General features: G+C 38.9%; 2 protein-coding genes across 2 annotated transcripts in view; one reads left to right on the top strand and one right to left on the bottom strand.

The window, feature by feature from the left end:
* The window catches only part of cwc22 (CWC22 spliceosome associated protein homolog), a 189781-nt gene extending 176301 nt beyond the window's left edge, over positions 1-13480 (bottom strand). The window contains exon 1 of the mRNA XM_067444427.1: positions 13301-13480. The gene's annotated coding sequence lies outside the window, so the exon portion shown is untranslated. The remainder of the gene's footprint in view (positions 1-13300) is intronic.
* A 142-nt stretch (positions 13481-13622) lies between these two features.
* ube2e3 (ubiquitin-conjugating enzyme E2E 3 (UBC4/5 homolog, yeast)) overlaps positions 13623-14751 on the top strand; it is a 59707-nt gene continuing 58578 nt past the window's right edge. Inside the window, exon 1 of the mRNA XM_067444437.1 lies at positions 13623-13773. The gene's annotated coding sequence lies outside the window, so the exon portion shown is untranslated. The remainder of the gene's footprint in view (positions 13774-14751) is intronic.

Consider the following 14751-nt stretch of genomic DNA (forward strand, 5'->3'; position numbering starts at 1 on the left):
TATTGCACCATACAAAGTAAGTATATTCCTTTTTCTCATTGTGAGGCTGGAAAGGTGTGGAATTCTTCAGCACTCATAAGTAACCATATTAATTCAGTCTATTTCCATTTGAACACACAGCCGGTGGCAGCGTAGCAATTGTGCTGTCAGAGGACAATGGAGCCGGTGGAGATGCAGAAAAGAAAAGAGAAACGGGAGAGGGGTGTTGATGATTTGAGTTCAGCGGCATGTTAAAACATCACGCCAGAGGCAAATAAAAGACTATAAAAGGCTCCTGGACGGCACCCTCCAGATCAGGTTTCCACTCCATCATTGTTAACCACTTTCCAATCTTTTAATATCACCAATGATTGATAGTGTAGGATTCTATCCTGAGAGTTGTGACTTCTCGGATTATCTGAGTAATTTCACAACTTTGTAAATTCACTGCATAGTTACCATAGTCATTCTCTGATAAATACAGAAAAATTCTAAAGAAAATGTCAAGTACTCGGGTGTGACAGCAATGATCAATTAAACACTCACACTCACACTCACACTCTCACACACACACACACACACACATGTTGGTCTATGTGGTTTACAGGGACTCTCCATAGGCGTAATGGTTTTTATACCGTACAAACCGTATTTTCTATCCCCTTACACTGCCCCTGCCCCTAAACCTACCCATCACAGGAAACATTCTGCATTTTTACTTTTTCAAAAAAACATCATTTAGTATGTTTTTAAGGCCATTTGAATTATGAGGACATTTGATATGTCCTCATAAACCACATTTATAGTGTAATACCAGTGTAATACCCATGTAGTTATACAAATTTGTGTCCTCATAAACCACATAAACAGGCTCACACACACACACACACACACACACACACACACACACACACACACACACACACACACACACACACACACACACACACACACACACACACACACACACACACACACACTAAATTAAATAAATAAGTTTAGGTATAAAGTACTAAAGTAAACAGATTAAAATAAATTAAAGATAAAATGAAATAAAAAAACACATTAGAATATGACTAAAACTTATACTTAAATTAAAATGAGAACTGAATACAATTGATATCAATAGATACTACAAGAGAATGTTTATAATTGTAAAATAAGACCGGAATGAGTACAGTCCCAAAGCATTCACTATATAACGAACGGCTATCCTGAGCTGTAATGTCAATGAAAACAGATAGTAAAAATGATAAAAGTCCATTTCACAAAGGAAAGGCCTACAAAAATCATTGGTTACTGGTAAAACATTTATAAGAATCGTGAAATCGTGGAAATCGTGGTTTGTGTTACATGAAAAGTGTCAATGGAAATACAACTAAAGATGTAGTTATGGCATCGGGGCTAACTGGACCACCATGCCCATTTGACATTTTGCAGAGGTCTCAGCGAGGCGTGTAAAAGGTTATAACCATCTGTCTTATAAAAAGATTGTCACAAGAGACAGTGGAACGGTTAAAAAGGTCCATCTGGTGCTTATCTACATCAACCAAACCATTAAAAATAGAGGCGTTGTTCACTACCAACCCACTCCCAATACCTTGGCTTGATTATCTGAGAAGTTAGGTAGACCAAATGTGGGATGTTTCATTGACTCCTGAAAGAAAACACAAACATCAAAACAGTAGCTTCCAATAGATAAGGCACTATGTGCTTTCCCACTGCTTACAGGGCACCATTCACTGGAATTCCATCAATCAATGAGGCCTTATCTCTGCTGCAAGTGTCTGGCATACTTCCATGTAAATTTGCACAACACAAACAAACTCGCACACGCTCACAAGTCTGGCGCAGTTTGAACAGACAGAACAAAGAGAAGACAATATATTAATGACCAGTTATTAATTCCTCCTCTGTGGTAACAACTATATTTCGTGTTAGCATAACCTTTCTTGCTTACAAAAGCAGTGAGTGAGAACTGTCGGTGAAAGCATCAAAAAGATCAGAAAGACGGTTGTTATTAGAACACTAGAGAGGAATCATCTGAATTTATCTGAAGAAATATTCACACACTTAAATGCTTTATTTATAAGGCTGACAAAGTAAGTTTTTTTTATTTTATTAAAAATAGCAAATTTAACGCATAACCATCACCACTAGGTGCATGCTGATACAAATGCTGTGAAGTCATGTACAACAAAATACTTTCATGATAGCAATATTTTCAGAGCTAAACATGGCAGCAGCTCTTCACAAACTGCCCAAGCTCAAAAGCATGATGGGAAAAAGAGGGTATGCATCTATGTCATTTATCCTGCTGGGACACGCCCCCTCAGTCGGACTGAGTGGCAAAACATCCTTCAACATGACCGGCTTTGATAGGGGAGTATAATAAAAAGATTATCTGCTTAAATTAAAGGTAGTTGGACTCGACAGTTATCGTTAAAACTTACAAGTGGTCCATGGACATTGGCATGTGGCCAGGAATTGGGTTTCCTGACGGTAGGGAAAAACATAAAGCAAAGCCTGGGAATGCTTAATCTGCTAAATAATATAAATAAAATAAATCCGGAGGATTACTTGTATCATTGTTATACACAGTCCGGCCCAAAAAAGGCTCTGTTTAAATAGGCAAATACTAAAGAGTTAATGATTGGATCATTATTGAGGGGATTATGTTTCTAGCATGTTATATGTTTGGCCCAAGCTCTTCTAACCCTAACTGATGGAGTGTGCAGCTTTTCATTTCTTAAACAACCATGTAGGAAGACACATCATGGCCATATTCCAGAACGACAATGTCAAGATTCATCATGCTCAAATTGTGAAAGAATGGTTGGGAGGGAGCATGAAGAATCATTTTCACACATGAATTGGCACCTCTAAGTCCAGACTTTGAATTCATTGAAAGTTTTTGGGATGTGCTGGAGACTTTACAGAGCGCTCGACTCTTGCATTGTCAGTACAAGATCTGGACCAAAATTTACACATCTCATGATGGAAAATAATTGATGGACAGCCATACATCAATCTATTCATACATACACATAAACGACAGACAGACAGGCAGATAGATAGATAGATAGATAGATAGATAGATAGATAGATAGATAGATAGATAGATAGATAGATAGATAGATAGATAGATAGATAGATAGATAGATAGATAGATAGATAGATAGATAGATAGATAGATAGATAGATAGATAGATACTAAGCATTTTGGACATTTCAATCTCCAAGCCATTTTCAATAAGCTCAGTATTGTGTGACAAATGTAGAGCCCAGTGTGCCGTTCCTCCCTCTGACATCAGACATGTGTTCATAAGTTCACACAAGCTCCTATTCAGACAGGGTCTCCATAAAAAGCCACACTGACTGGTCTCTTACACTTGAGCAGGTCCTCAGCTTCGCACTTCAGCACATCTACAGTACCGTATCTATGGAAAAAGCGGCCCATTGTTGAACCTGTGAGGTCAGGAAATGCAGAACAGATTGCACACAGCTGCTCTCTTAGAATCTGCATACAAAAGCCGCTGGAGCAAAACGCCCTGTTGCTGCAAGAAATGGGTATTTAAACAATGCTAATTGAATTAGTTATAGAGACTCTCCTGAATATGCATAAACACATCTCATCAACTCATGCACTGTGTCAGCCGAAATGCACATGGTATAGTCGATTTTCAAAAGCAGTCCTCTTGTGCTATTAAAAAATGCTGTCATGAATCAGAAAAACTTCACTCCAATAGGAACAGCAACCAGCTGTGCCTGAAATATTAATGTCCGTTTCTGCCTCTGTATGCTGACAGCCTAATTAGGAGCTCATTAATATTCAAGTGCACAATCATTTTGGGTTAAAGCAATTCCAAAATTTACTCGTTTAACCTTTAAGGCACAAAACATGGATTTTAAAGGAGGCAGTGTTGTATGTTTTTTAGCGACGCTCTGGGTGAGTTAACGAAGATTTTTACCACAGGGCTCTTTTTTTCATTATATCGGGTGTTAAACGGCTTTGAGAGGCAGAGGATTTGTTGCATCCAAACCGTTTACACAAACGGTTGTAGGTCAACCACAACCCCACATGGATTTTCGGTTTCCCAAATACTACATCATTCATTGTTATAGACCCCCCCCCCCCCCCCCACACAAAAAACCTCTAAAGTGAATTTCTCTTGCAAGCACAGTATCCATAACAGCTCCCTTGTTAAAGGCTCTATTATTGTCCGTCCCAATGCTCTTTCCTTCCTGTATATGTCATTCAGCAAATTTTCCAGTACACACAAGTATATTCATCAGAAACAGCTTCCCTATATGCAATATGGCATTTATAGGCCATCTTGTGCTATAAATATATAGAGAAAAGGAAATTAAATTAAAATAATTAATGTGTTTTAAAGGGATAATTTTATGGTGAACTAAGTCATCATTTACTTACCCAGGTGTTGTTCTTCTTTTTGTGACCACAAAAAGAACAGAAAAAAATATAAATGGCACAGTATAGTAACCAGCATTAAGCTTTTTTTTTTTTTAAAAGGTACAAAAGTATCACAGAATCCTATGCGACACGTCATACACTGCAAGTGTTCTGGACCTCGTCGTTGGTCTTCTGTGCTCAACTGTGTGTTCTTGAGATTCCTACTCAGACCTCCTGTTGTCAGATGAGTCCAAATGACAGTTGAACGATGTGAACGCGATGACTTCTGCTTAACACAAACACAACTAATATATTCACCTTTAGAGAAGAAAGTACATGGTATTCATTTCATTTCGCGTTTTCATTAATCTCGATTTCTCACAAGTTGTGTGCTCTTTCTGGGCGAATCTGAGAGAACTGTGGCTCCAATAGAGTCTCACAAACATGCAGTGGAGCACGGAAAACCAACGGCCAAGGTTAGGGTTTTCATTAAATAATATCCTACATTCAATTTCAGTTTGTTTTTCAGATTTTCACTAGACCCTATCATATACCCATACCAAACACTTGGAATATATGGCATGTGTTGCATATGATCTTCTGTGATACTTTTGCATCTTTTTTTTCAAAAGCTTGATGCTGGCTGCTATTTACTGCCATTATATGAACGAGCCCGAGCAGGAACAACACCAGGGTGAGTAAATAAATCATGACTTCATTTTCATGGTGAACAATCCCTTTGGAGACAATATGACATCTAAAATGACTCTTTTTACTCTCCTAATGCACATTTCAAGACTTAGGGCCCATTCAGACCAAGGAGTATAACAATAAAGATTGATAAAGTTCTAAAAATCATTCTCATCTCAGTATTAAGGAATAGCAGAGTTCACACCACAGCTATAACTATAATGGCACAGAGAAACAATACCATTGGAATCACTTTCAAAAAGATTTTTTTTCTAGCTGATAAACGATAAAAACATTGACAGCCAAACAGAATAAATCCTGCTGTAACGAGCTCAAGCATTTGAAGCGGAGGACAAGCACACGCTTAGAACAAACAGAGTGATATCTTCCGTTGGTGTAGATGCTAATATAGTTATCTTTATAGTTATAGTTCTAGGTGTGAAGGGGCCTTCACTGCCCATAATTCATCGGCTGTGTCAACTCTTCACAATTCAAGCAATTCACAAAGGATAAAATCAAGTCCTACTTTTTGTCTTGCTTCACACTGAAATATTAAAGTATGGAAGTAAAATGGATTGCAAACTGCATTTTATTCTGACTTTAAAGGGGGTCATGACATTATTATTATTAATAATAATAGTAAAATACATTTTATAGTTCTTGCATATTATGTCTCTTATTATGTTCCTTGATTGACTTACAGCCCTCTGTCCACAATTATCAGTTTTAGGGGATGTGTCGCCTAGTGCAATAAATTGCATGAGAATTTGTTTTTTTTAAATATTAAAATAGTGTTAATATTTGAATAATGTTTTAAAAACTTGTTTTTAAAACATTATTAATATAAAACCATCATTTAATTGTTTTGATACGACCCCTTTAAAGAGAATCAAAGTCCCTACTAATATTCTATTTTAAAGCTTTCTAATTTTGTTTTGGAGGTCTCCTACAATATGGTTTACATGCATCCAAGATTAAAAAAAAAACAAATTTTCTCAAAATATGCATTGCAGCATCACCGCTTTCCCCCCAGTTTCTATAAACAATTTAATCTTTCTAATTCACTCCTTTCTGAGAGCCTACTCTGTTCTGATTGGCCCAGTCTGTTGTGATTGATCCAAAGTCGGTCTCGAAGGGCCACTGTCTTGCAGAGTTTATAGTAGCTCCCACGTTCCTCAATACACCTGCATGGAAGTTTCTAGTATGCCTAGAGAAACCTTGATTAGCTAGTTCAGGTGTGTTTAACTGGGGGTGGAGCTGAACATTGCAGGCCAGTGGCCCTCCAGGACCGGACTGTGCCATGCTTGAAACCACCCCCATACCCTCATTCACTATTCACTACATTACTCCACTAATATAGTCTAATATATTGAAGGAATGAATGAAAATGAGTGAGTAAATTCGGACACTGGGTGTGTTGGAAGGGCTGCTGCTTTCCCATAGTTTCTGTTTGCGGTTTAATAATTTAAAAAATAGCAAACTGGCAGCTTTAGTAGTAATGAAAAGCTTAATCTTGAACTCTGTCATGGAAACTAGCAGGTATAAAGCATAATTAAAACAATTAATAAGCAATTAAAAGGGAATTTATATCTGTAGGATATTATGCAAGACAAGCACGGTTTGGAAAATGGGTGGATGATTGACTCCGCTGCGGGCACCCGCACCACATCTTCTGGTGAGATGCAGGAATTCATTCGGCATGACACTCACAGTGCATTATGGGTGTTCTATAGCCACTGAGAGTACATCAGTTGCACACTCGTTATAGCGGTGGATCATGGGGTTGAATGAGGGCACTCAGTAATGCCCACTGTGGTTCCGGACACCACTACAAATGGCTGTCCCCTCAAATAGTGCTCTATTTAAGGGTATAGGGTGGCCTGACGTGGTCATACTCAATTCTAGTCAGAATATGAGTCTGAAACTGCTCCATTGGGCTGTGATTATGGGGCGTGTTTCAACCGAACCAGGAAAGACCTCAACTGGATAGACCTACAACCAATCAGAGCAACGAAGCGACGCATTGTCAAATGTCAACAGAGCTCAACTACACTGTGTTGCCAAGTCCGCGTTTTTTTCCCGCGAGTTGTTTTCTATGTCCGTGGGTCGAAGCAACTATTATGTGATATATAGACCCATGAGTGCGAATTTTAGCAGGCACCCTTGTACTTACCCAACATGATCATCATTTTTGAGAGAAATTGTGAAGGTGAATGCATATACAAACAAGCTCTCCGTTTAGGATTCGAACAAATATAATCCAAGCCCCTTAGATGACGTGCATGATTACATTACTGTTTATCATCTGTCCATCATCGTCTAAAGCCCACCCTGATGATTTCATTGGTCCGAACAGTTTCTGTTTAGCGATAATTACTCCTCTAGGCTACTACTCCTCTGAGGCCAGACCGAACCGCCCGAACTAAATTTTTTGTGGGCGGGGCTAAATTCGGCTGGCATCCAGGCTAGGTATAGGGGGTGATTTCGGACACAGCCCTTGTCTGCTTCATACATAGCAGTGTCAGAAACTAGATTTTCATTATCATATTTGAATTTTAGGTTTGGAGGCTTCCTCAGCACTTGTGAAACAGATGGCGTCGGTTTGACCGCATCAATTTGAGTGCGAGTCCTCATCTTTTGGAAGTGCATGCAAAGTGTATTTCCTTTCGCAGCGGAGTAAACAACATCTTTTTCGATTTCAACAACACAAAATAAACTTTTTCAGGCCTTGGCTACAACTACAGTGTTTGAGGGCGGGTCAAAGCAGACATTGTTCACGGGGAGTCACGTCTAATCTGTTGTTTCTTAATATCAACATTCCTGTCCTCACAAGCCATCTAGAGAGTTTTATCTCTCCTCTTATATTTGATTCATATCATGACTTTTGTATTTCTCACCGAGCTCCTGTGTCATTTTTTTGACATCCGGCGGTAAGCACAAACCCACACGGTTCTGTTTTCTTTTCCTTTCCCCTGCTGTCAATGCGCTGTCACACACAATAAGCACAAGAAGTGAGACACCCGCACACATCACTCTGCCGAGACTGAAAAAAAGAGAGAAAACTAATACAGCCTCCTAAACCTGCCCTGCTCCTATCTCACCTGGAGATTATCACTTAGAATGTGCTTAGAGTGACGGCCTTGTAGCAGACGGGAAAAACAGCGTTGCTCTCACAGCGCTCTAGTTTAGTGAAGCGTGTTCTAGTGTTCTTTAATCATTTCAAAGCATGCAAAACTGAAACCGAGCTCCTACGAGCCATACAAATGATACGGAGATTAACATCTCAGTCCACTGATAAAAAAACAATAGTTTATCACAGATAAGGGCTCGGAAAAAGTATTTAGACATTTGAAGTCATACTTAAAAATGGATGGCATCGATAACTAAATATCAGAGCAAGTGCCATCTGCAAACGAATGACGCTAGACCTTTTCAGAGACAGTTTGTCTCCAGATGATCATCAATGCACACGTACACAGTTCAAGGTAAAGGGGTATCACAGAACATTTAGATATTGACTTTTTAAAAGGGATTACTTTAAGTCAGTTCACATTTTATGTTTAGAGTGAAAAAACAAAACAATGCTTGCTAAAGCCAGCTGGGTGGACAGTCACCAGTAATGCAGAATAAACTGTGCATTTTGGAGATACCCGAGTGGCCTTACTGTACAGAAATACACATGCATCCTCAGAGCTATTTTTAAATGCTGTCAGAGAAAGGATGACTAACAATCCAGCGAGGGAAATAATTAGGCAATGTTCCTTAACATGTCAAATAATTTATTACAAAAAACAGACAGTATCGTCTACAGTGAAGTGTCTTGAAAATAGCTATACAGATTAAATATAATGAATGAACTATGAGCTTTTTAAAATGGAAATGGCTACACTTGAATACACTTGTCTACAGTGCATACTCAGTTCATTACATTGAGGGGAAAACAGAATGTACTGTCTCATTCTATACTACAAGTCATAAGTCATTCATTATATACTATAGACTGATGACTTTGTCAAGGATTGTATAGACTATTAAAAATGTAGAATATGCTGTCTGACCAAGTCTGTCCAGACCAACTGGTTGAGAACTAGAACAGGTTACACAGAACTTAGAGTAGCATAATCTATAAAGATCATTTATAGTACTATAGTATGGAATATTTACGCTAGCTAGCCCACATAATATATTGTACTCACTATATAAAGGTCAATACATTTTAGAGCAAGTTGTTGGCCTACTATAAACTACAGATAAGTCATGCTACAATACAGCAATTAGAAAACAGTGTATACTACAGACATCACACATTAGAAAAAGTATATACTATTAACTATAGAGAAGCCAAGCAGTAGCTACAGTATTATACAGCCACACAGATTGTAAACAACAGAGAAGTCATGAAGCATAGAGCAGGGATCTCCAACCCTTCTCCTGGGGAGCTACAGTCTTCAATTCCAACCCTGATCCAACCTTCAACACACCTGTCTGTAATTATCAAGTTACCCTGACCAGCTTGATTAGCTGGTTCAGGTGTGTTTGATTGTGGTTGGAGCTGAAATCTGCAGGACTTCTCCAGAAGCAAGGTTGGAGACACCTGCTAGAAATAAATGCTGTGTCAATTGCTTTCTACCCATCTTAACAGTGTCCAAAATCTTAGTATGTTGAAAGGCGTATTCCAAAAAATACCTGGATGGTCTTTTTCTGGTTAGAACCAAAAGTGCAGATCTGTGCACAATCAGTCTAAATATTTGCCACATCCCTAGCCTGACAAGCCAGATCCACATCAATTGATGCCGAGTCTGGGAACTCACCATTGGCAGGGCTCAATCTGAGAGGCAGGATAAACGGATGTCTTTCAAACTCCCTCGGCACGCAATAGGATAGAGCTACAACCAACGTGCAACAAGAGCAACGTGAAGCGGAGCTGGTTGACAGATTAAACTTTCGCTGTATCCGGTCGGCAGAACTGCAAACACATCTTCCCTTCTTAAGAATGATTTCAGTACCGTTCTTATTTTTTTTTCTCAAAGAAAAGCTTAACTCCAAGTCTTCAAGAGCCACGGCAAAACCTTTTATTTGAAAGGCCGCCGTTCACCAGCTTCTTTGTTTACAAGTAGCACACAGAATCTCCGCAAGTCTGCCGTCATTATGTTAAGCCCACCCACTGACTCTATACAAGCAGTAATTGGCCTGATGAGAGTTTGTTTTTTTCCAGCTCGCAAGTCTATGGAGAGTTGCTAGACGACACTGGCTGGAAATTAGATTTGCTGCCGCTAGGGTGTGTCTAGATTTCTAGGCTACATTGGATGAGTATTCGATTACAACTACAAACTAGGGATAGACAACAGTGGTCGAGTACTCAAATGTGACAGCGACGATCGATCATGAAAACAATGATCGCCCTGACTTTAAAACGTATATTTGTCTTTTTTCGGATAGGTTATTGCACCATTTTGGGCAGTAACTGAGGTCTGATTGGTTGGCGTTAAACAGCACACCTTCCAAACCTTGAAATGAAGTGGAACTGAATCACGCAATGATGCCTGGAAGCACTGTGAATGATCATGAAATACAGTTCAAGATGTGCAGCGCCAATCTCTCATATACACAGTTCTCATACACTGAGAACATGATTGTAATAGAATGCTGTATTATCTGTGCTTTAGTTCCCCTTGTATCAGCTGTTAAAGGAAATCCACAACGAGAATCAGAGCACGGTCAAGTTCATGTGCGCATCCGCGTCCTTTTCCACAGATGTAAGTTGTACTATACTAGTTATACTAGCATGGCAAAGTTCATGTGTGTATTTGAGTCCTTTTGGGCAGATGTAAAATGTAGGCATATATATTTTTAATCTCATATAGAATGCATTTGGAGTTCATTAATCGGCTAGCAAAGCTCTGCAGGGTGGTGTATTCAGTTACAGCTCAAATACAATACCCAAATCTAGCAGTTATTTATTTTATAGTTATATATTCATATTTGCATAGACATCTCATGTTTGTGTCAACATAAATTTTCGTAACAGTCTAAAAATAGTTAATATAATATCTCCATGGCAGAGCCACCCCACCCCCCCGCACAAGCCCCGCCCACTGTTAATCGATTACTCGTTTTTGAGACCTATCGATGATCGAAATGAGAAATTGACGAAAATGCCCATCCCTACTACAAACACATATACAATGTGTTAAACTATTTACATGACAGATGTGTGAATCAGACGGTTAAGTAGAGAGGTTTTGATGAAGGGGTTTGAATGATTAAAGGGTTAGTTCACCCAAAAATGAATATTCTGTCATTAATTACTCATGTTGTTCCAAACCCATAAGACCTTTGTTATCAACACAAATTAAGATATTTTTGATTAAATCAGAGAGCTCTCTGACCCTTCCATTGACAGCTATTTAATTAACACTTTCAAGATCCAGAAACATCGTTAAAATAGTCCATGTGACTCCAGCGGTTCAATCTTAATTTTACAAGGCGATGAGTATACTATTTGTGCGCAAAAAACTAACAAAATTGATGACTTTATTGAAAAAAATTATTCTAGCCTGTGTCAGACTCTTACGCTGTTGACACAGTGTAGTGCAGCTGAGCACCATGAGGCATGCGCCTGATTCACTGCACAACAGCATAAGAGTCTGACACAGGCTAGAAGAAATTTGTTGAATAATGTTCACTTTTGGGGTGAACTAACCATTTAATATAGTACTTAACCTGACAAAAATATTTATTTAATGTTACCCGTCACATTATATTTCATCTGCAACAGCATTGTAAACTTTTATAAAGATTTGTTTGGTCATTAACTATCAAATGCATCATTATGCAAATTGCAAAGAGCTCTCTGCATGAAAGACCCACGACTGGCAAATCAACATGCTACTACAAATACTCTCTGAATGGTAGGAAATTAAATTAGATTGGATGTGGAGGATTTTAACTGTAAAGATGATTGACAGGGCAGTTTAAAAGGTGACAAGATGCATGTAACTATAGCGACAGAGCTGTTTTTTAAATATGCAGTTACGACGAAGTATTACGTCTAAAGGCTTGCCTACTATTCTGCTACACACAGTATGTACCTTTTCTTCACTAAACAGAACATACTTTTAGCGCATAGTATAAGTAGGTGAATCAGGTATACTATAAAAGTACACTGTAAAAAATTATATGTTCAATAAGTTATGACAACATATGTTTTTACATTGTTTTAACTCATCAAAATAAGTTAAGAAATCTTAAACTTGTTTTTATAAGTTATACAAGATGTAACTCATTTTTTAAGTCAGTTTAACATAATTTAAGTTGAAATAACTTAAACATCATGAGAAGCCATGAAGTACTATGGGAAAGTGTGGACTATTAATATAAAGCAGAATACATACACTATTAGAAGTCATAATGTAGACCAGAATGTAATAGACTATTGTGAGCATAAGTCTAAAGTTAAACTAATGACTATAGAAAAGTTCAGCAGTATCCTAACTACAGAGAAATCATACAATACACAGTAAAACTTTAGAATGGGAAATACATATTCACTAACTGCGACTTCTGCCTCATTTGGAAACTCCTTTTCTCCTAGTGTAGTGTTTAAGTTTAGGTGTGGGGTGTAGAATAAGGCATTAATATATGTGCTTTAGAAGTAACAATAAACAGCCAATATCCTAGTAATATGCATGCTAATAAGAAACTAGTTAATTGTGAGAATTGAACCCTAGTGTTACCCAAAATACTTCACAGACAGAAAAACACTAGAGCATTATGTCAACAAAGAAGCTGAGTCTATAGGGAAGTATCATATAGCAGAATATAGAACAGAAATCAAGACATTGAGAAGTAAAACAGCATACAGAATAGAGAAGAACACTCTTCTTACTATAGTCATACAGTAAATACTACAGAGCAGAATAGACTACTAAATCGTGACTAGTAGAACACACAATGTAATCTAGACTAGAAGTCGAGCAGTAGACTATACTGTATAGCACTAATAGAAAAATTATATATCCATAGCAAAATGTATTGTAGATTAAAAAACACATACATGCAGACTATTGAGCTAAAAGTAATACAGACTTTAGGGAGGTAAAACAGCATAGCGAATAAAGAAGTACACTGACTATAGAGAAGTCGTCCAGCCTGTAGTGAAGCAGACAATAGAGAAGTCATGCAGTAAATCAAGCAGTGCTGTACAGGGACTCCCACCTGCACTGGAATTCCAGCCAAACATCTCACCCACGCTCAAAGTTTCCGTGAGCTGATTGCTCTCACTATGGAGCCCTCACAACAACAACATGTCAAAACTTCCTCCTGACACCACAGCATCGCCTTGCTCTCCACAACACGAGACACGACCGTTACCGGCGATGTCTTGTCTTCTTCACACGCATGCGGCTTTACATCCATGACATTTAAATCCAGCTCAGGTGGAGCATATCGTGAGGTGATACAGTTTCACGTTGGTTTAAAGGTTGTGTGGGACCATCCAACGCGGTAAACGCTTATGTCCACACGCTTTACAGCGCCACCCGTCGGTCCCGAGTAAACTGCAGCGCCTCCTCTCCTTCCTACTCTCCAATGTTCACAGCTCGGCCGGAGCCCGTCGTCTTCCCGGCTCCATTTCAACTGGATTTTTAACACTCCTAACCACCCCAGATCAGGACAGGACCGCGTCTAAGGTAAAGGAGAAGCTCTAAGGTCGTCGTAGAGTCCACGTTATGCGGGGTAACATCGTCCTTTCTTAGTGTTTTCAGGTCTGAAGAGAGGGGAGCTCGAAACTGACTTCACGCATCAGTTGGTACACCATGCTGATACTGGAGTGCCTCCTACCATAACAAACCTCTTACAAAGGATTTTAAAAGATCCAATCTGAATCTTTTCGCCCCGGCGTGCGTTAAACGACTCGAATTTTCCTCGCAATCCGCTCGCGATATCGCCTTGTTCTCCTAAAGTGAAGGGGGTGGACATGCTTCGAATAGGTGCAATTATTGCTTTCCTTTGCAGCTCTTGAAATCTCCTTCTTCTCAGCGTTAGATAGATTCTGCTGGAACAGCCGTGTGTTTTTCTCGTTTAGTCTCATAAGCTCAGCCACTTGCACCTATTCAGCAGATGGAAAGCGAAAAAACTCAAGGCTGTTTTCGCAGAGGGGGGTTTTGTGAACGAGTGATGGTCGCTGCAGCTTGTAACATTAAGCGCAAAACTGATACAATGTATCGCGGATCCATGTGAACCGTCATAATGGTTGCAACAATGTTACCGCTGCGCTATTTACAAATACTATCAGCTCAGTCGCTAATGGATTAAGTTGGTGTGTATGTGGCTTAACGTGTGAAAACGTGGACGTTTTGTCCTTCAGAATGACAACAGTTTGATGTAATTGGATCGGATCGGTTGATCTACACGAGTCCAAATATTGGATTCATTTGGATTGGGGAGCAGTCCTAGCGTTTATTCCTTAAACGAATACCTATTTTTAAACGTTTTCTAGTAGTACTTTTAAGTACCAGTGTCTAGTTGCTCGTGTTTATTCATTCCAATAGTGACAAGTAACTATTTCATTGTTGCCAGTCCCATGTTTTTGCAATTAAATTCTACGAGAATCTGCTTTTCTCACATCAGCTATTCACTTCCAGCTAGAAAAGGTACCAGCAACAGCT

This window comes from Pseudorasbora parva, chromosome 5, assembly GCF_024679245.1.
Source record: "Pseudorasbora parva isolate DD20220531a chromosome 5, ASM2467924v1, whole genome shotgun sequence".
Lineage (NCBI taxonomy): Eukaryota > Metazoa > Chordata > Actinopteri > Cypriniformes > Gobionidae > Pseudorasbora > Pseudorasbora parva.